Genomic DNA, 22,538 nt, shown 5'->3' with positions numbered 1-22,538 from the left:
CTTATGCAAATATACTGTAAAATATGGATGAATGAACATTTAAAAACAACTCAGTACTACCAGAGTATACTTTTTTTTTTCATTTTAAGACTTGGAACAGCTCCACAATATACCACATACTAGAACACAAAAAAAAATATAAAATATATATCTTTAAATAAAGGAATACCCTCTATAATTTCTCACTATAATGAAAATGAAGCCAGAAATTATATATATATATATATACACACACACCTCAAATTAGAAGCATTTAATTGAGGTTTACTTAACTGAAGAAGACAGGCGTAAAAACTGAACCTTTCTCAAAGCAAAAGAAACTGAAAACAGATACCAAGAGATCTGCTAAAAGTGTGAGGAAAAATTACATCAGTGATTACTTATAAAAAATTAATTTCTGAGAAATAATCTAAAACAGAAAGAGTAGTTTCAAAACTTTGAAAATTAAAACTAAAATGGAAATCAATGAACAAATGATAATATATCTATGTGTGTTGGGTGTGTCTGTCTGTCTCTTTACTTTTTCCTTTTATTGAAAATAAATTATTTTCTTATATAATTTATCCTGATTAAGATTTTTCTTCTTGGTACTTTTTAAAATCTCTCCCTACCTCTCCTTTCAACCAGTTCCACTCCCTTTATGATTCTCATTAAAAAACAAAGAGACATTAATCGCAGTGGGTTTCAATTTGTGGGTCTTTTGCCCTTTGGTATGCTTTTATAAAATATTTATGTAGTGATTTATAACAGTAGAAAAGTGAAGTTATGAAGTAGCAACAAAAATAATTTTATATTTGGAGGTCACCACAATATGAGGGACTAAATTACAGGATTGCATGATTACAAAGTCTGAGAACCACTCTTTTATTTGTTTCTCATCCATTTGAGTTTTCCTACTTGAAATTTCTCTATTCATATCTGTACAACATTTTTAATTGTGTTATATTTCTTCATTCCTAGTTTTTGAGTTATTCATATATTTTGGATATTAGTCCTCTATTATATATGTAGTTTGTAAAAATCTTCTCCCATTCTTTAGCCTGCCAATTTCCCCAAATGATTGTGTTCTTTTCTATGCAGAAAATTTTCAATTTCATGATGGTCCATTTATTAATCCTTTAGTGCAGACACAGAACTACAAAAATCACAGAAAACAAAGCAAAGAGTTAATAACTAAAATATACCAAACATAATTCCTCTGAATATAAGAGTAAACTATTAATATGGTAAATAGAAAAAGCTCAAAATGTTGTGTTTGATAATAAAATTCTGGAAAATAATGAATACCAACAATATATACAGAATTTTTAAGTTAATCACAATACTTTCTTTTTTTTTTTAATTTATTTTTTTTATTAATTTATTCTTGTTACATCTCAATGTTTATCCCATCCCTTGTATCCTCCCATTCCCCCCCACCCATTTTCCCATTATTCCCCTCCCCTATGACTGTTCCTGAGGGGGATTACGTCCCCCTGTATATTCTCATAGGGTATCAAGTCTCTTCTTGGCTAATTGCTGTCCTTCCTCTGAGTGCCACCAGGTCTCCCCCTCCAGGGGACATGGTCAAATGTGAGGCACCAGAGTACGTGAGAAAGTCGTATCACACTCTCCACTCAACTGTGGAGAATATTCTGACCATTGGCTAGATCTGGGAAGGGGTTTAAAGTTTACCTCCTGTATTGTCCTTGGCTGGTGCCTTAGTTTGAACAGGACCCCTGGGCCCAAATCTGCCTATCACATTGTTCTACTTGTAGATTTCTAGGACCATCTGTGTCCTTTTATGTTGCTATTCTTCCATGCGTCTCTCATTTAGAGTCCCAATAGGATGCCTTCCCCTCTTTCCCAGTATCCTGGTAAGTGAAGGCTTTCGTGGGACATGCCCCTTGGGCTAGTATGCAGATATAAGTGAGTATGTACCATTTGATTCTTTCTGCTTCTGGGTTAACTCACTCATTATGATCATTTCTAGCTCAATCCATTTATCCACAAATTTCGGGAATTCCTTGTTTTTAATAACTGAGTAGTATTCCATAGTGTATATGTACCACAGTTTCTTTATCCACTCTTCTACTGAGGGACACTTAGGCTGTTTCCATGTTCTGGCTATTATGAATAAGGCTGCTATGAACATGGTTGAGCAAATTTTCTTGTTGTGTGCTGGAGCATCTTCTGGGTATATTCCAAGGAGTGGAATAGCTGGGTCTTGAGGAAGCCCTATTCTCATTTTTCTGAGATAGCACCAGATAGATTTCCAAAGTGGCTGTAATAGTTTGCATTCCCACCAGCAATGAAGGAGTGTTCCTCTCTCCCCACATCCTCGCCAGCATGTGGTGTCGCTTGAGTTTTTTATCTTAGCCATTCTGATGGGTGTAAGATGGAATCTCAGAGTTGTTTTGATTTGCATTTCCCTGATGACTAAGGAGGTTGAGCATTTCTTTAAGTGTTTCTCAGCCATTTGATACTCCTCTGTTGAGAATTCTCTGTTTAGTTCCAAGCCCCATTTCTCAATTGGGTTATTCGGTTTGGTGGTGTTTAATTTCTTGTGTTCTTTATATATTTTGGATATTAGCTGGAGAGATGGCTCAGCCGTTAAAGGCTAGGCTCACAACCATAAACACAATACTTTCATTACAAGTTTACAAAAAAATCATAACATCATCTGAGTCAATTCTATTTTTTCAGATTTTAAACCAACTTTTTATTATAATATATTCAAATTAGATCCCAATATTTAAACCCTCATTCTTTTTTTCTTTTTTTTTCCTATGTCATCTGTGTTATTTACAGCAATCATTAACTCATTTTATTCATTTACCTATATAACATTGGTTGAAAGCTGGCCTGAGTCAAGTATAATGTGAGTTTCTAAGACTATAGAAATTATTATAATTAATAAGTTAATTAACATCATTGCCTTTAATAATAGGATATTTACTGTAGCTAATGTTTACAAGTACTTTACATATTCTTATTTTGTTTTATTTTTACATATATATTTATATTATTACACATATGTGCAATAGATTACCTATGCAAAAAAGAACCATGACACACACAGGAATTTTATAAATGTTACATTCTTATTGTTTTGGCTATTTGCCTTTGGCAGCTTTGAAGTAAACATGTTTTCTATCTAGCTGCATCGAAATTTCTAAATGTAAATAAATCTTCATCATATATTGCCATTATCAACTTAGAACACTTATCTAGACCCAAAAACATCTTAACCCATAAAAACTAAGCTTTATTGCAAAACTAAGCTACTTCAACTCTCTCAGTAACTTGAACAGGAATAAACTTTATTATCTGAGTATGCCAGAGGTGCAGGTTAGTAGCTTTCCAAAATGAAAAGTTGACAGAGACAGTTTTCTACCTGAATAGCTATCCAAAACTCTATATAACATTGGAGCATCTTCTTCAGGCTTCTGGTTCAATATATCTTTCAGACATACTTGTGAGGCAGGAACTTTTGAGGATTTGCCTACCCTGTATTGCCAGAGTTTGGCCGTTGATTCTGCCTGCATCCTAGCTTGCACTGTTTTAAAATTTTATTTAATTAATTTCTTCAGATTACATCTTAGCTGTTATCTCATACCTTGTATCCTCCTGTTCCTCCCATCCCTCCTGCTTTCATCTTATTCCCCTCCCCATTGTCTGTGACTGAGGGGTACCTCCTTCTTCACTATATGGTCCAAGGTTCTCAAGTCTCATCTTGGTAGACTGTTTATTCTTTGTCTGAGTGCCATCAGGCCTCCCCACCATGGGGGAAGTGGTCAAATATTGGGCACCTGAATACATGTATGAGACAGTCCTCATTCTCCAACCAACTGTAGAGAATGTCCTGTAATTGGCTAGATCTGAGAAAGAGTTCGTTGTTTACTGCAAGTATTGTCCGTGGTTGGTGCAGTAGTTTGAACTGAACGCTTGGGCCCAGATATGCCCATTATGATATTCTTGTTGTAAGTTTCTAGGGCCCTCTGGTTCCTTCCATTTCCTTATTTTCCCATACTTCTCTCACCTAGAATCCCAAAAGCATGTCTTCACAATTATCCCAGTCTCCTTCTAAGTGAAGACTTTCATAGGACATGCCTCTTGGGCTAGTGTCCAGTTATAAGTGAGTATATACCATGTCAGTCTTTCTGATTCTGAGATAACTGACTCAGTATGATCATTTCTACTTTCCTTCAATTCTCCACAAATTTTTCAATTTCCTTGTTTTTTATTGTTGAGTACTATTCCATAGTGTAAATGTACCACAGTTTTTGTTGTTGTTGTTGTTGTTGTTGTTGTTGTTGTTGTTGTTGTTGTTTTTTTATCCATTCTTTGACTGAATGACACTTAGGCTGTTTCCAGGTTCTGGCTATTATGAATAAGGCTGCTATGAACATGGTTGAGCATATGTCCTTGCTCTGTTGTGGAGCATCTTCTGGGTATATTCAAAATATAGTGCCAATTTATTTCCAAAATGGTTGTACAAATTTGCACATCCACCAGCAATGAAGAAGTATTCCTCTTACTCTACATCGTCGTCAGCATGTGCTGTCACCTGAGTTTTTGATCTTAGCCAATCTGATGGCTGTAAGATGGAATCTCAGAGTTGTGTGAATTTGCATTTCTTTCATGACTAAAGACATTAAGCATTCCTTTAAGTGTTTCTCCAGATCTCCATACCGGATCTCAAGCTGTACTATAAAGCAACAGTAATTAAAACAGCATGATACTGGCCCAGCAATAGGCTAAATGACCAATGAAATTGAATTGAAGATCCAGAAATAAATCCATACACATAAGGAAACTTAATTTTTGACAAAGAAGCCAAATCTATTCAATGGAGAAGGGAGAGCATATTCAACAAATGGTGCTGGTATAACATGTTGAAAAATGCAGTTAGATCCATATTTTTCACCATGCACAAAACTCAAATCTAGATGCATTAAAGACCTCAACATAAAACCAGAGACACTAAATAAGTTAGAATAAAAAGTAGAGAAGAAAATGTGTAGTCCAGGCTGGCCTCGAACTCGTGATCCTCCTGCCTCTGCCTCCTTCAGCAAATCCTACCGGTGTGCGCCACCACAACCGGCTAGGGGGACATAATCCCCCTCAGGAACAGTCATAGGGGAGGGGGATAATGGGAAAATGGGGGGGGAGGAATGGGAGGATACAAGGGATGGGATAAACATTGAGATGTAACAAGAATTAATTAATAAAAAAAAAAGAAAAAAAATGAAATGAAAAAAAAATAAATAAAGTAGAGAAGAGCCTGCCTGGATCACATTGACACAAGTGACAACTTCTTGAACAGAACATCAATAGCCCAAGCTTTAGCATCAATAATCAATAAATGGGACCTCATGAGGCTGAGAAGCTTCTGCAAGGCAGAAGACACTGTCAACGGAACAAAGCAACAGCCCACAGACTGGGAAAAGATCTTCACCAACCCTACATCTAACAAAGGTCTAATATGCTAAATATATAAAGAACTCAAGACATTAAACACAACCAAACCTAATAATCCAATTAAGAAATGGGGCTCAGAACTGAACAGAGAATTCTCAACAGAGGAATATCGAATGGCAGGGAACGCTTGCCCTTTTTCTTTTAGGCAGATTTCTCTCTGTGGTAGAAATGATAACCTCTTGCCCAGTGGCCAGTTTGCCACATTTGAAGCAGTCTCCATAAGGAACTTCTTGGATGCTCATCATCCTCTTTGATGTAGGCTGGGTGTTGGCAGGAGTTTACCTGTCTTTTTGTCAATTGATCTTTGAAGTAATAAAAAAAAATTTAAATGCTATGTTCTGCATGTCTCTGTGTTTTTGAAGACCTTTTCTTTCTGTAGAGTCATATCTATCTTCTTCACCATAGATGTATATTCTTTTGATAAAAGTAGACTAGCAATTGACATGACCATGATTTAATCTACTAACATTAAATTTGTATAACTTATTTCTTCTAAACAGCTTGCTATGTCACTTTCAAAGCATTGGAATTAAACCTTGTATTATAATTGAGTTATATGATATAGGAAGTCATATTAGTGTGTGTGTGTGTATGTGTGTAGTGTGTTAAGAATAATCTTACATTTGAATTCTATGCTACTGTGTCTAGAACTTATTTGGCATCTATATGCAAAATTTTATACAAGCAAATTAAAAAGATCTTGTGAGTGGCAATTGAGGCAATAAGTCGAGGAGTAGATTCACTAATCTACTTTTTGTTCTATCTTCCCTGTACAGTTCTGTATTTTTCCTTCTTTCTTTTCAACCCCTTTCTGCAAACAGGATAGCAACATCAAGTATGATGCAAGAATGTACACTGTCAGGTCTGATCCAATGCCAATGTCTTGTTCTTTTTTTTTTATTAATGCATATAATTTCTTATAAGCATTATACAATTCTAAAATTTTAAGTGTAAGGTGTGTATGATGCCCAGAATAATTAAGGCTGGATTTCTGCTCTTTGTATGAACAAGAAAAGAAGAAATATGCAAATCTTCACTCATGCCATATGAAGAATGGCATCTAAAAGTAAATCATTGGGATTCTTTAATCAACAAGAATCATTGTCTATGCCTAGACATTCACATTTCAGCCAGTCTCAGGGCTATTCCCACATGGTGGGAGTTGCAACATAAGTTACCTGCTTGTTCTAGAGGTTAAATTCTTTACATCCTGATTGTAGCCGCCTCCCTCATTCTCTCCCCATCCTTCTCTCTCCCTTATCCTCTCTTCTTCCCTACCTTAGTACTCAAAAAGAAGAGCTCTCTTCCTTTAATATCTGACATCAGCCTGCCCAGTCTCAACTGTATTATCTATAATCTCTTCCTCTCTAGCTTGGCATGGCCATCTTACCAATGGGAAGTGATCAAAGTTCAGTGGCCAGAGTGCATATCTGAAGTAGTTCTTACTCTTCACATGTGGGATCCACAAGAAGACTGTGCTACTATATTCAAGCACTGGGGCTAATGCAAAATCATACTTGGTCATTGGTTTTTGTAGTGTGGTCATCCTGTATTATGTGGCAAATGTCCAATTATGAGTGAGTACATACCATGCCTGCCTTTCTGTGTCTGAGCTACCTCACTCAGGGTGATCTTTTCCAGTTCATTCCATTTGCCTGCAAATTTCAAGATTTCCTTTTTTTTAATAGCTGAATAGTATCACATTGTATAAATGTACCACAGTTTCTTTATCCATTCTTTGGTTGAGGGACATCAAGGTTATTTCCAGATTCTGGCTATTACAAATTAAGCTGCTATGAACATTGTTGAGTAAAGGTCCTTGTTTTGTTGTAGAGCATCGTGTGGATATATTCCCAAGAGTGGTATGGCTGGGTACTGAGGTGTAATTATTACCAATTGCCTGAGAAATCACCAGATTGATTTCCAAAGCAGTTGTACAAGTTTGCACTCCCAACCACAATGGAGAAGTGTTCCTCATTCTCCACAGCCTTGCCAGCATGTGCTGTCACCTGAGTTTTTGATCCTGGCCATTTGGATAAGTGTAAGATGGAATTACAGAGTTGGTTTAGAGTATTCTCTGTTTATTTCTGTACCCCATTTTAATTGGATTATTTGGTTTGGTGGTGTCTTATTTTTTCAGTTCTTTATATATTTTGGATAGTAGCCCTTTGTCCAATGTTAGGTTGGTGAAGATCATTTCCCAATCTGTAGCCGGTTGTTTTGTCCTGTTGACAGTGTCCTTTGCCTTACAGAAGCTTTTCAGTTTCATAACCATTTATTGATGGTTGATCTTAGAGCTTGTTGGCGCCCGTCCTGATGAGCTCAAAGCTCTTCCCCACTTTTTCGTCTAACAGATTTAGTATGCCTTGTTTTATGTTGAGGTCTTTAATCCATTTGGGCTTCAGTTTGATGCAGGTTGATAGATATAGATTTATTTTCATTTTTCTTCATGTAGCCATCCAATTACACCAGCATCATTTGTTGAAGATGCAATCAAGTTTCATTGTAAATATTTGGCTCCTTTGTCAAAAATTAAGTATCCATAGATATGTGGGTTATTTCTGGATCTTTGATTCAACTCCATTGATCAATCAGGCTATTTTTTTTATATTACCATGCTGATTTTATTCAGGCTATTACAACTAAAGCTGCTATGAATATAGTAGGACAAATCCCTTCTTGTATAATGGAGCATCTTTTGAGTATGTGTCCTGGTGTGGTATAGCTGGGACTTGAGGTAGTATTATTCTCAATTTTCTGAGAAATAGCCAGATTAATTTCTGAGGTGTTTGTACAAACTTTCCCTCCCACCAGCAATGGAGGAATGTTCCGCTTTCTTCACATCATCCCCAGCATATGCCGTCACTTGAGATTTTGATCTTAGCCATTCTGGTAGGTGTAATATGGATTTTCAGAGTTGTTTTGATTCACATTTTCCTGATTACTAAGTATACAGTTAGAAATTGAGGGAAAGTTCAAGGAATGCTTGACCCAACCCAAAAGTCATTAAATAGGAGAGAACTCGTCCCTGATATTTTGAACAGTACTCTGCTGTGCTTGCACATAGAAGCCTAACCTATGGACACTTGATTTTTGACAAAGGAAATAAAACCATACAATGTAAAAAAAAGACAGCATCTTCTAAAATCTGCTGGCCTAACTGGACATCTGTATGAAAAAATAATTTACCCTGCACAAATGTCAATTCCAAGTGAATTAAAGACCTCAATATAAAACCAGACACAGTAAATCTCTTAGGTAAAAAGTGGGAAAGAGCCTTGAACTCATTGTTGCTGGAGACAACTTCTTGAACAGAATACCAACAGCTTAGGCCCTAAGGTCAACAATTAATAAGTGGGACCTCATAAAAATGAAAAACATCTGTGAGGAATAATACATTCTCATCAGAAAAAAATGACAGCCTCTAGACAGAGTCAAATCTTTACAAGGAAAAAATATGGGCACTCAATAAATACTCAAAAATGTTCAATATATTTATACTATGGATAATTATTCAAATTACAATTATGTGTTTTTACCCAGGTTTGGAGAAATTTTCTGTAAAATCAAAATGCTGACAAAGTTGTCGAGAAAATGGAACAATTTACATTATTATCTAGAGTTTTTACTAATACACTCATTATGGAAATACTCTTCAGGTTCTTTAAAACTTAAATACATATCCATCATGTGAATCAATTATCATATGTCAGAAGAAATATCCAAATAATGAAATCAACATATCAAAATATTACTTGTATAGCCATGTTAATTTTGTAGTTATTCTCCCTACTTAAGACAGGTACAAAAGTAGGGTACCTGCTAGCCAGTAAGTAAGGAAATACAATGAAAGATGAAAACAATGGAAAGTTATTTATGTAAGTTATAAAGTGAGATAATTACATTCACAATAGAAAAACAAAAAGAAGACAATGACAAAAGTAGACTATCAACAACCACAGGACAAGAAAATAAACTAGCAATCATTGGACACTATCATCTATCAGAACCATTTGACTCAACTCTCAAATAAAGACACAGATTATCAGAATAGATGTATAAACAAGATCCAACATTCTGTGACATACAAGAAACAAACTGGTGTGTAGTCCAGTCCTGATACTCTGGCTGAGCTCAACGTGCAGTTTGGTGCCAGAATCCCTAACTGAGCTTGGCAGGCAAGTTGGGCAATGAGACTCTAGCTGAGCTTTTCATAAAGTCCTGGTACTGAGACTCTGGCTGGACATGGCATTCAGATTGGACCCAGAGTCCCTGGCTGAGCTAGGCAGGCACTTTGGGCCCTGAGTCTATAACTGACCATGGCGTGTGCTTTGAGCCCAGAGTCCCTAGCTGAGCTCGGTGCATGGAATGGGGCCAGAGTCCCTCACTGAACTCTGCAGACTGTTTGGGCTCTGAGACTCTAGCTGAGCTTGGCATGGTCCCAGCCCTGAGACTCTGGCTGGACTTGGTGCACAGTTTGGGCCCAGAGACACTACCTGAGCTTGGCAGGCAGTTTGCCCCAGAGAGCCTAGCTGAACTCAGTGCATGATTTGAGCCTGGAGTCCCTGACTGGACTTGGCAGGCAGTCCCAGCACTAGGACTCTGGCTGGACGCATCAGGAAGTTTGGGACCAGAGGCTCTAACTGAACTCAGTGAGCTCAGTGTGCGGTTTGGGCCAAAGACCCTGGTTGGACTCAGCGCTAACTGGACTAAGTGCATGGATTAGGCCCCAGACCTACTTGGGACCAGAGACACGAACTGGACTCAGTATGTGTACAGTTTGGGCCCTGTGACACTAACCTGGACTCTGCAGGAGGTCTGGGTCTTGAAACGCTACCAGGAACAACGGACCAGGTGAGCATCAATGCTCCAGGACTAAGGAATACTCAGGGAGACAGGGAGTAGAGTGGCCATCAGACCACCTCCACCTGACCTTCTTCAGTCCCTCTAGAGCTCCAGTGCTACAAGGGGACCCAGATGGTTGTGGACACTTTGGGCTGACCCAACACACATTCAGAGACCCAGGATGATTGCAGTACCCACAGTACAGGGGAGCTGGGGATCACTAGCTGTGAGAGTAAAAAATGACAAGGCTAGCCTCCTGCCATACAGATCAGTGAAGCATCAGAGCTTCCAGCCTAGGAAAATCTTGAGAAACATGTGACTCTATCATCAGACACCCTCCACTCAGTTCTGGAAGCTACAATCCAAAAACAGAGATGTCAAGATGACTAAAGGACAGTGTAAAATCACACACACACACACACACACACACACACACACACACACACACACACAACAATAAGCATCTCCAGATACCAGTTATCCCAAAGAAAACAACCCAGAGAAATAAAAGAAAACATGAATACAGGAAAATGACCCCAAATCCTTAGTAATGAGGATGATAATGGAAGAAATAAATTAAATTCATAATCAAATGCAGGATGATGCAGCCAAACAGGTGGAAGACATAAAAGAGGCCCATAGAGAGCCACTGGAAAATTTTCAGGAAAACACAAACAACCAGATTAACAAAATCAATAAAAGCGTTCAAGCTCTAATGGCCTATAAAGAGGCAACAGGAAGAAAGTCAGGAATATACAAACAAACAGATGAACGAAAATAAAAAAATCAGTTCAAGATCTGAAGATGAAAATGGATTCAATATAAACACAGACAGAAGAAAAACTGGAACATGAGAGATCAGAGAAGGCTAGCAACACAGAGGCAAGCTTTTCTAACAGAATCCAAGAGATAGAGGAACGAATCTCAGGTATAGAAGACACAATCGTAGATCTTGAAGCAACCATTAAAGGAACTGCTAAATCTGGAAAAATCCTGAGATAAAACTTCCAAGAAATAAGGGACATCATAAAAAGAAGAAATCTGGGGATAATAGGCATTGAGGAAAGAGAAGATGTCAGACTTCAAGGGCCAGAAAGTTTTCTCAACAAAATCATAGAAGAAAACTTCCCCAATCTAAAGATAGAGATGCCTATAAACATACAAGAGGCCTACAGAACACCAAATAGAATAGACCAGAAAAGAAAAACTTCCCGTCACATAATAATCAAAACACAAAATATACAGTACACAGAAAAAATATTCAATACTGCAAGGGAAAAGGGCCAAATAAAATTTAATGGCTAACCTATCAGAATTACATCCAACTTCTCAGCAGAGACCATAAAAGACAGAACGGCCTGGACACAGATCCTGGAAACCTTAAAGGACCACAGATGCCAGGCGAGACTACTTTACCCAGTAAAACTTTCAATAACCATTGATGGAGAAAACAAATTATTCCACGACAAAAACAAATGAAAACAGTATCTGTCCCCAAATTCAGCTTTACGGAAGGGACTAGAAGTAAAACTCCATCCCAAAGGGACAAGCTACAACCAAACCTACACAGGAAATAGATAGCTAAACCATTCCAAAAACACAACCGCACAAAGGGTCTACTGGAACCAACATCAAAATTAAGATTCATGAAAGTCACTGGTCATTAATATCTCTCAACATTAATGGTCTCAATTCTCAAAAAAAAAAAAAATAGCACAGACTAATTGAATGGATGCATAAACAAGATCCAACATTCTTCTGCATCCAAGAAACACACCTCACCCAAAAAGATAGACATTAGCTCACGGTAAAATTTGAAAAAAAAATCTTCCAAGCAAATGGTAACAAGAAGCAAACAGGCATTGCCATTTTAATATCAAACAAAATAGACTTTCAACCAAAATTAATCAAAAGGGATGAGGAAGGACACTTCATACTCATCAAAGGTAAAGTCAACCAAGATGACATCACAATTCTGAAGATCTATGCTCCCAATACAAGGGCACTCAAATTCGTAAAAGATCTGTTAATGAAGCTTAAACCACACATCGATCCGCACACAATAATAATGGGAGACTTCAACACCACACTATCGCTGAAAGAGGTCATTGAAACAGAAACTAAGCCAAGAAATAACATCGATAACCAATACCTTGAATCAACTGGACCTAACAGATATCTATAGAAATTTTCACCCAAACAAAAAGGAATATACCTTCCTCTCTGTACCCCAGGGAACGTTCTCCAAAATTGAAGCCATTGTAGGTTACAAAGCAAGCCTCAACATATACAAGTGGATTGAAATAATACCTTGTATCCTATCAAATCACCATGGTCTTAGACTGCACATCAACAACAACAGAGGTAACAAAAAGCTTACATATATGTGGAAACTAAACAACTCTCTGCTTAATGACACCTGGGTCAGGGAAGAAATAAACAAAGAAATTAAGGACTTCCTGAAATTCAATGAAAATGAAGGAAAAACATACCCAATCTGTGGGATACATTGAAAGCAGTGCTAAGAGGAAAGTTCATAGCACTAAGTGCCTTTGAAAAGAAATTGGAAACATACCACATAAACAACTTAAAGACACAGCTGGAAGCCCTAGTAAAAAAAGAATCAGAAACACCCTAGAAGAGTAGAGGACTGGAAATAATCAAACTCAAGGCTGAAATGAATAAATTAGAAACTAAGAAAACAGTCCAACGAATCAACCAAACCAAGAGTTGGTCTCTGAGAAAATCAACAAGATAGAAAAACCATTAGCCAAACTAACTAAAAGGCAGAGAGACAGCATCCAAATCAACAAAATCAGAAATGAAAAGGGAGATATAACAACAGACACTGAAGAAATACAAAGAATCTTAAGATCCTACTTCAAGGCATATATGTCACAAAATTTTAAATCTAAGGGAAATGGTTGATTTTCTTGATCAATTTCACTTTCCAAAATTGAGCGAAGAACAGATAAACAAGCTAAATAGTCCTATTTCCCCTACAGAAATAGAAGCAATCATTGATATTCTCCCAACAACAACAGCAACAACAACAACAAAAAGGCCCAGGGCTAGATGGTTTCAGTACAGAATTCTACCAGGCCTTAAGGGTGTGCTAGTAATGATACTCTTCAAGCTACTGCAAAAGATAGAAATGGATGGAACACTACCAAATTCATTCTATGAGGCCATAGTCATATTGATACCTAAACCTCACAGAGCCCCAAAAAAAGAAGAGAATTTCAGACCAATTTCTCTTACGAACATTGATGCAAAAATACTCAATAAAATACTTGCAAAATGAATTCAAGAACCCATCAAAGATATCACTCACCATGACCAGGCAGACTTCATTCCAGGCATGCAGTGATGGTTTAATAAACAGAAATCCATCAAAGTAATCCACCATATAAACAAGCTGAAAATAAAATACCACATGATCATCTCATTACATGCATAGGAGGTATTTGATAACATCCAACACCCATTCGTTTTAAAATTTTGGAGAGATCAGGGATACAAGGCACATACCTCAACATAATAAAAGCTATATGCAGCAAGCCAATAGCCAGAATCAAATTAAATGGTGAGATACTCAAAAAAATGCTCTAAAATTGGGAAAAGGGCAGGGCTACCCACTCTCTCCATATCTCTTCAATATAGTACTCGAAGTTCTAGCCAGAGCAATAAGACAACAAAAGGAAATCAAGGGGAGCCAAATGGGAAAGGAGGAAGTCAAATTAAGCCTATTCACAGATGATATGATAGTGTACATAAGAGAACCCCAAAATTCCACCAGAGAACTCCTGTAGCTGGTAAGCACCTTCAGCAAATTGGCTGGATACAAAATTAACTCAAAAATTCTGTAGCATTCCTATGCACAAATGATATGCTTGTAGAGGACAAAATTAGGAAAATCACACCATTCATATTAGCCACAAGCAATACAAAATATTTAGGAGTTACTGTAACCAAGCAAGTGAAGGACTTGTTTGAAAAAATTTCAAAATTCTGAAGAAAGAGATTGAAGATGACCTCAGAAGATGGAATGATCTTCCCTACACATGGATCAGGAGAATTAACATAGTAAAAATGGTCATCTTACCAAAAACAATTTACAGATTCAATGCAATCCCTATCAAAATACCTACACAACTTTTTTTTATTTTTTAATTAATTTATTCTTGTTACATCTCAATGTTTATCCCATCCCTTGTATCCTCCCATTCTTCCCGCCCCCCCCCCATTTTCCCATTATTCCCCTCCCCTATGACTGTTCCTGAGGGGGATTACCTCCCCCTGTATATGCTCATAGGGTATCAAATCTCTTCTTGGCAACCTGCTGTCCTTCCTCTGAGTGCCACCAGGTCTCCCTCTCCAGGAGATATGGTCAAATGTGAGGCACCAGAGTACATGAGAAAGTCACATCCCACTCTCCACTCAACTGTGGAGAATGTTCTGGCCATTGGCTAGATCTGGGTAGGGGCTTAAAGTTTACCGCTTGTATTGTCCTTGGTTGGTGCCTTAGTTTGAGTGGGACCCCTGGGCCCAAATCTGCTTATCATAATGTTCTACTTGTAGGTTTCTAAGACAATCTGGATCCTTCTACTCTGCTATTCTCCCATGCTTCTCTCATTTAGAGTCCCAATAGGATGTCCTCCCCTCTGTCCCAGTTTCCTGGTAAGTGAAGGCTTTCGTGGGACATGCCCCTTGGGCTAGTATGCAGATATAAGTAAGTATTTACCATTTGATTCTTTCTGCTTCTGGGTTAACTCACTCATTATGATCATTTCTAGAGCCTAGAACATATTGGCTCAGGAGATATCTTCCTGAACAGAACACTAATGGTCCAGGCCTTAATGTCAACCATTAATAAATGGGACCTCATGAGGCTGAGAAGCTTCTGTAAGGCAGGAGACACTGTCAAGAGAACAAATCGACAGCCTAAAGACTGAGAAAAGATCTTCCCCAACCCTACATCTGACAAAGGTCTAATATCCAAAATATATAAAGAACTCAAGAAATTAAACACCACCAAACCAAATAACCCAATTGAGAAATGGGGCTTGGAAATAAACAGAGAATTCTCAACAGAGGAATATCAAATGCCTGAGAAATACTTAAAAAAAATGCTTAACCTACTTTGTCATCAGGGGAATGCAAATCAAAACAACTTTTTAAAGACATTGAAAGTTCAATTCTCAACTTTATATGGAAAAACAAAACACCCATAATAGCTAAAACAATCTTGTACAATAAAAGATCCTCTTGAGGAATCTCAATACCTGATATCAAGCTGTATTATAAAGCAACAGTTATTATAACAACATGGGACTGGCACAGCAACAGGATGGTTGATCAGTGGAACTAAATTGAAGAGCCAGATATGAATCCACACACATATGGTCACTTGATTTTTGACAAAGAAGCTAAATCCATTCAATGGAAAAAGGATAGGATCTTCAACAAATGATGCTAGTCTAACTGCATGTCTATGTGTAAAAAAATGCAGTTGTACCAATATTTGTCACCTTCTACATAACTCAAATCCAAGTGGATTAAAGAACTCAACATAAAAACAGAGAGACTAAATCAGTTAGAAGAAAATGTGAGGATGAGCCTGAAACACATTGGCACAGGAGACAACTTCCTGAAGAGAACTCCAACAGCCAAAGCCTCAGTGTCAACAATTAAAAAATGGGACCTCATGAGGCTGAGAAGCTTCTGTAAGGCAGGAGACACAGTCAAGAGAACAAAGTGACAGCCTATAGACTGGGAAAAGATCTTCACCAACCGTATATCTGAAAGAGGTCTGATATCCAAAATATATAAAGAACTCAAGAAATTAAACACCATCAAACCAAATAACCCAATTAAGATATGGGGCTTGGAACTAAACAGAGAATTCTCAACAGAGGAATATCAAATGCCTGAGAAATACTTAGATAAATGCTTAACCTACTTTGTCATCAGGGGAATGCAAATCAAAACAACTCTGAAATTCTATCTTACAACCATCAGAATGGCTAAGATCAAAAATTTAAGCAACACCACTTGCTTGTGAGGATGTGGAGAGGAACACTCCTTCATTGTTGGTGAGAATGCAAACTAGTACAGCCATTTTGGAAATCTATCTGTGCTATCTCAGAAAAATGGGAATAGTCCTCCCTCAAGACCCAGCTATTCCACTCCTTGAAATATACCCAGAAGATGCTCCAGCACACAAGAAGAACATTTATTCAACCATGTTCATAGCAGCCTGATTGATAATAGCTAGATCATGGTAAAAGCTTAAGTATCCCTCAGTAGAAGAATGGATAAAGAAACTGTGGTACATTTACACTATGAAATACCACTCAGCTATTAAAAAACAAGGAGTTCGCGAAATTTGTGGACAAATGGATAGAACTAGGAAAGATCATAATAAGTGAGTTAACCCAAAATCAGAAAGACTCAAATGGTATATACTCACTTCTATCTGCACATTAGCCCAAGGAGCATGTCCCAAGAAAGCCTTCACTTACCAGGAAACTGGGACAGAGGGGCGAGACACCCTATTTGGATTCTAGATGAGAGAGGCATGGCAGAATGGCAAAGTAGAATGATCCAGAGGGTCCTAGAAACCTACAAAAAGAACATTATGATAAGCAGATTTGTGCCCAGGGGTCCCGCTCAAACTATGGCTCCAGCCAAGGACAATACAGGCAGTAAACTTCAAACCTCTACCCAGATCTAGCCGATAGACAGGACATTCGCCACAGTTGAGTGGAGAGTGTGATCTGACTTTCACATGAACTCTGGTGCCCCATATTTGACCATGTTCTCTGGATGGGGAGATCTGGTGGCACTCAGAGGAAGGATAGCAGGCTACCAAGAAGAGACTTGATACCCTATGAGCACATACAGTGGGAGAAAGTCCCCCCTCAGTCACAGTCATAGGGGAGGAGAGTAAGGGGAAAATGGGAGGGTGGGAGGAATGGGAGGATATAAGGGATGGAATAACCATTGAGATGTATTATGAATAAATTAATTAAAAAATGAAAAAAAATATCAGGTACTCATTAACTAGCTTTATACCCAAATAACCACACACAGTGAGAAAGATCAATTTAATCAGCTTATAGCAAAATTTTAGAAAGTAATTGTAAATCACCTAAATCACCATTCTAAACCAGCAGGCTAGTATGGTTTCCTCCCATTCTGATTTTCCACTTTCTACTTGCTTTTAAATCCTCTCTTAGGCCAAGTTCATTTCTCCTCATGCTTCCCATGCGTCTACCTATGGTTCCATCCTCTCCTTTCTTATCTTTTCCATCCCTTCACTAGATCAGAGTGCCCCTCCTTATTCTCTTTTATTGTTCAGCTTGGCTAGAGAACAAGTGGTGACATATTTACACAAACATGAAACAGGAGATACTTAGAATAAACCTAACAATACAGCGGGCTGATTGATCCAGATATTGGGGTATAGAAATCAGCATTTGAATAAGCAAGGGCAAACTGTATACCATCCGCAAGAACATCATACCAACATTCTCAATTTAAGTCCAATATACTGCTCCTTTTCTTTCAACAGTAAACTAATATACAATAATAATTATCACACATTTATGAAAACTATCAGGCAAGATCTATATTCACATTGTCCAATCCATATGCATTCAGCAACATAGAAGAAATATTATTTATCCTATTTATGAGAGTCTACCATTTTTTATCTAAATCAATTTTGATCATATCTCATCTCTATCAACCTAAAAACATCTATTTAGACCTATAAGTATCTTTCCAACTTCTAAGCAACTAAACTTAATTTTTAAAACTAAAATATCTGGTCTTCAACCCCATCAGATACTCTAGAAAGAATAAAGTAAATTAGTTGAGCAAACAGGAAGGGCAGCTTCCAAAATGAAAAAATTGACAGAGGCAATATGCTGTCTGGACAGTCCACCCAAAAACTTTTTATAATGTTAGTGCATCATCTTCATCCTTCTGGCCAAGATTATCTGACATACACATATTTGTGAAGCAGGAACTATTGAAGACTTGTTTACTCTGTCTTGGCAGAGTTTGGACATGAACTCCATCTGCATCCAAGCTTGGCCATTTGAGGCAGGATTTTGTCTGTAGCATAAACAAGGAGATTTTTTTTTTTGTCCAGTGGCTTGTTTGTCATATTTGAAACCATCTACATAAGGAAGCTCTTTGATGGTCATCATATTCTTTGAGTTAGGCTTTGTACTGCTAAGAGTGGAAATGTCTGGTTATCAAAGCATCTTTAAAATAACATTATTTTAAATGTCATATTAAGTAGGCCTCTGAGGTTTTTGAAGACTGTATTTATTTTTATATAATCTATATATCTATAAAATCATATCTATCTGTTAAATCTAGGATGTATATTCCTGTGCTAAATTTGACATGACCATGAATCTGGTTGACTGTTTATTAACTTGTATTATTTAATTATCCTAAACATTCAGCAATATAATTTCTTTCTTTCTTTTTTTATTTAATTTATTTATATTACATCTCGATTGTTAGCCCTTCCCTTGTTTCCTCCCATTCCTCTCTTCCTCCCACTTCCCCCCTTCTACCCTCCCCTATGTCTGTGATTAGTATTGGAAATAAATGTTATTTTTATTTTTTTTATTATTATTTTTTTTTAACAAATGTTATTTTTAAAAATGAGTTGTATGGGTACAATACCTCAACCGAGAGTAGAAATATATATGTATAATGTGTGTTAAAAATATCTTTACATTTGAATTATTTACCAACATATCAAAAATAAACTTACTGTTGAGTTAATACATAAAATTATCTACCAATGAATTAAAAATAATCTTATTTCTGAATAATGTTAAGGCCCAAAATTTAGGAGTAGATTCAGTAATCTACTTTTTGGCCTGTCATTTCTATATATTTTCTATATTCCCCCATCTTTTTTATTTCCTATCTACATACCTAATAAAAAAGAAAGATAAATTAAAAGAAAACAGTAAGATACCTGAGATCAACCTCATTTTTTCTCTGAAAAGAACAGTAATAACATAACCAACTTCCAATGTCAATAAATATCCTTAGCCCAAGAAAATACCCCAAAACACAACCTACCTGCTTAAGGGTAGGTTATTCTTTTTATAATGCTGCTTCTTTGTTGCTTTGGGGGCATACGATACATTTGGTAGAACAAAATAATTAGAAAAAAAATGGTTAATCAAGCTAGCAATAACATTTTTTTGTCCAGTATCTAAATGATGAGAAATTCTTTATTGGAGGAGTCTGAAATTCTAGGCCAATTGAGATCAGCAACTTTCTTTGAAGTTGTCCCTTTGAGCAGGTTCTGACGAAGAACAGGAATTGAAGTACTTGTGCCTGGAACATTCAGGGTGGTGAAGCAGTGTGTCAGGTCTGATCCAGCTTCAGTGTCCACTTTTGTTGTTGGTCTGAGAGCATATATTTTCTCCAAGCATTATACAGTCCTGAAATTATAAATGTTTGAGTTCAGCAGAATATACAAATCAATTAAGGATGACTTTCTGTTCTTTGTGAGAGCAGAAGAAAGAACATTTATATATAGGTCTGTTTTATTTTCACCTTTCTCAAAGAGGATGTATGATATTACCATTACCAAAGAATATACAATCATTATCTTATTAAAATCAAAACAAGATTGTAAGATTTAAATGTCCTTCTCTGTGCTCTGTAGCACTTGATGCTTAGTCTAGCCAATGCCTGTTTCCTGAGAGGAGGTCTCCTGTTTTAAGGACAGGCCAGTTGCCCTGACCAATAGAAAAGGCATCATATTTTAAGTAAACATTAAATAAACTCCTTTTACTTTCAGTATTCGAGCATACTACTGGTATTTTGTACCTGTTTAGAGGTTTGGGCTTGCTTTTGTGTATTTGCTAATTTTGTCCTACCCTTTTCAATATGGATTGTGTGGTTTCAACTTTATTGCCAAACTTATGTAAACTCCTTTATTTTTAAAGTTTAAGTATACCCTAGGCATTTTGTACTTGGGTTTTTTATTTGTTGTAGCTATCACTGCCCTGGCATCTTTTTTGTATGGAATTGGTGAATACATTTTTTATCCTTCAAGTTTTGGGGCATAAATTTGAGTGGCATGATTTTGCTGCCTATAAATCCTTGTGGCCATAATTTGCCCCACAGGAGAAAGTGTCTCACTTTAAAGAAACACACCAATGCTAGACCAATGAGACATCTCATATTAATCAGACTCAAAAGCTTACAGCAGTTTTTGTACAGTTTTACATGTAGCTTTCATGAACCTCTCCAAGGCTAATTTTTAGCAGTATGAAAGTTTAAACAGACCATTTTTTCTTTAGAAATGAGGCTTATAAAAGTAGATTCTCAGCAGGTGGTTCCTGCTTTTTTCCCATGGTGTAAATAGGCTGAAATAGAACTCTTTCTCTGCCTTTCTCTCAGTTTTCTGCATTAAGATGAAAGGCCTCTGCTATAAATGCCCTGTTCTCAAATCCAATTAAAATCTTTAAAATTCTCATGTTTTATGTTTGTCAAACAATAAAATATTTTCTCTATTTCTTCTATAGGAAAAAAATTATTCAAAGTCCAAGAAAAGAAACAAAAATTTCTAAGTTTTGGGCCAGTTGTACCATTTCGGGCCACAGTGCTGGAACACTGTCAACTATTTATTTGTTGTTAAAATGTATAGGCAGAGTTTAATCTAGTTGTTATTAGGAAGAGCAAGATTTTTTTTCTGCTTTTCTATTTTCTGTAATTTAGCCTTGTATCTCTTGGGTTTCTACCTACATTTTTCCTAACCTTTCCTAAAAAAGGTATGGAAAATTGTGAGCCCCATTAATTACATTACAAGTAGATCCAGACCAACAGCCCGAACAAAGCCAGGAATGATCCAAGCACTCTCTGCTATTATCCTTTTCAGGTGCAGTTTTAGTGATATCTTTGTTTTCTCCATTTTGTCTCTCCTGCATTGTGAGAGCTGAGCTGAAAGTGGCAGCTGGGTTTCTTGTGTTACCTGCCTGCAGTAGGCTGGCTATTGTTTGCAGGCATGTCTAAAAGTCCCTCTTAAATGGATATGTAGGAGACAGTTTTTAACCTGGGATTTTTTAAGTTTTAAGCTTGAGTTGTCTTGTTGTGAGCCTAAATCCACTGTTAAATGTCCAGCACACCATGTCCAAGAACAGAGAAGAGAACAGAACAGAAAATCTTGCATGATCAATAGTAGAGAGAATGGGCAGGTCATAAGGAGATGATTAAGGAAAACAAACCATTGGGGAACATCTGGCTGTAGCAACTAGCTCTTGAGGAGAGGTTGAGGAATGGGGGGAAAATACTAGACCCAAGCATATGAGGTATAAATTGAAGGTTTTAAAGCCTATGAAAACTTTATTTTTATGTATCTTTCACATGCTTACTGTTGATGTCTCTGTTATTGTTCTCCCTTGTTACCAGTTACTCCTTGGGCCTGCTCCAGTACTTTATTTAAAGTGAATTTCATTATTTTTCCTTACAGATTACATCATGGTTTTTCTCATCTTTTACAATCAAGAGGACACTTAAAACTCTGGAAAGCAAGAGAACAGTCTAACAAGGAAATACAAATAGTTCTGTATAACCTACAATAAATCACACAGCAAAAATCAATCAATTTCCAAGCAGTGATCAGAATAACCTGACTGTTATTTCTACAACAATACTTGGGAAAGTTGAATCATAAATTTCCCAAGACTAAAGCTAGTGTCTCTATATGATTGTCATAGCAACATAGCTTGATCTGAATGTTCTGTAATAAAGAAAAAACTTGACTTAATCCCACTCCCAAACCAACAGGTGTGCTATCTAAGTCTAAGCTGACTACAAAGGGGTCCTCTACTATAAAATATGTGTAAAGCATAATATTCTAAGCCCACCTTCTATTGCCCTCAATACAGATTCTAAAGAAATTTTTCTACAATTAATAGTATCTAGTCAGGTACTTATGTCAAGGTCCTAACTATTCTTTATGCAAATTTTGCTTGGGTGCTCACAGTCAGATGAAAGAACTCAATCATTTTCTTGAGCTTTTGGCCAGACGCCTTCTTTTTTTTTTTCAAATTTTTTTTATTAATTTATTCTTGTTACATCTCAATGGTTATCCCATCCCTTGTATCCTCCCATTCCTCCCTCCCCCCCCCCATTTTCCCATTATTCCCCTCCCCTATGACTGTTCCTGAGGGGGATTA

This window comes from Acomys russatus, chromosome 21 (genome assembly GCF_903995435.1).
Source record: "Acomys russatus chromosome 21, mAcoRus1.1, whole genome shotgun sequence".
Classification (NCBI taxonomy): domain Eukaryota; kingdom Metazoa; phylum Chordata; class Mammalia; order Rodentia; family Muridae; genus Acomys; species Acomys russatus.
The sequence above is the reverse complement of the archived record's forward strand: the minus strand, read 5'-3'. Positions refer to the sequence as shown.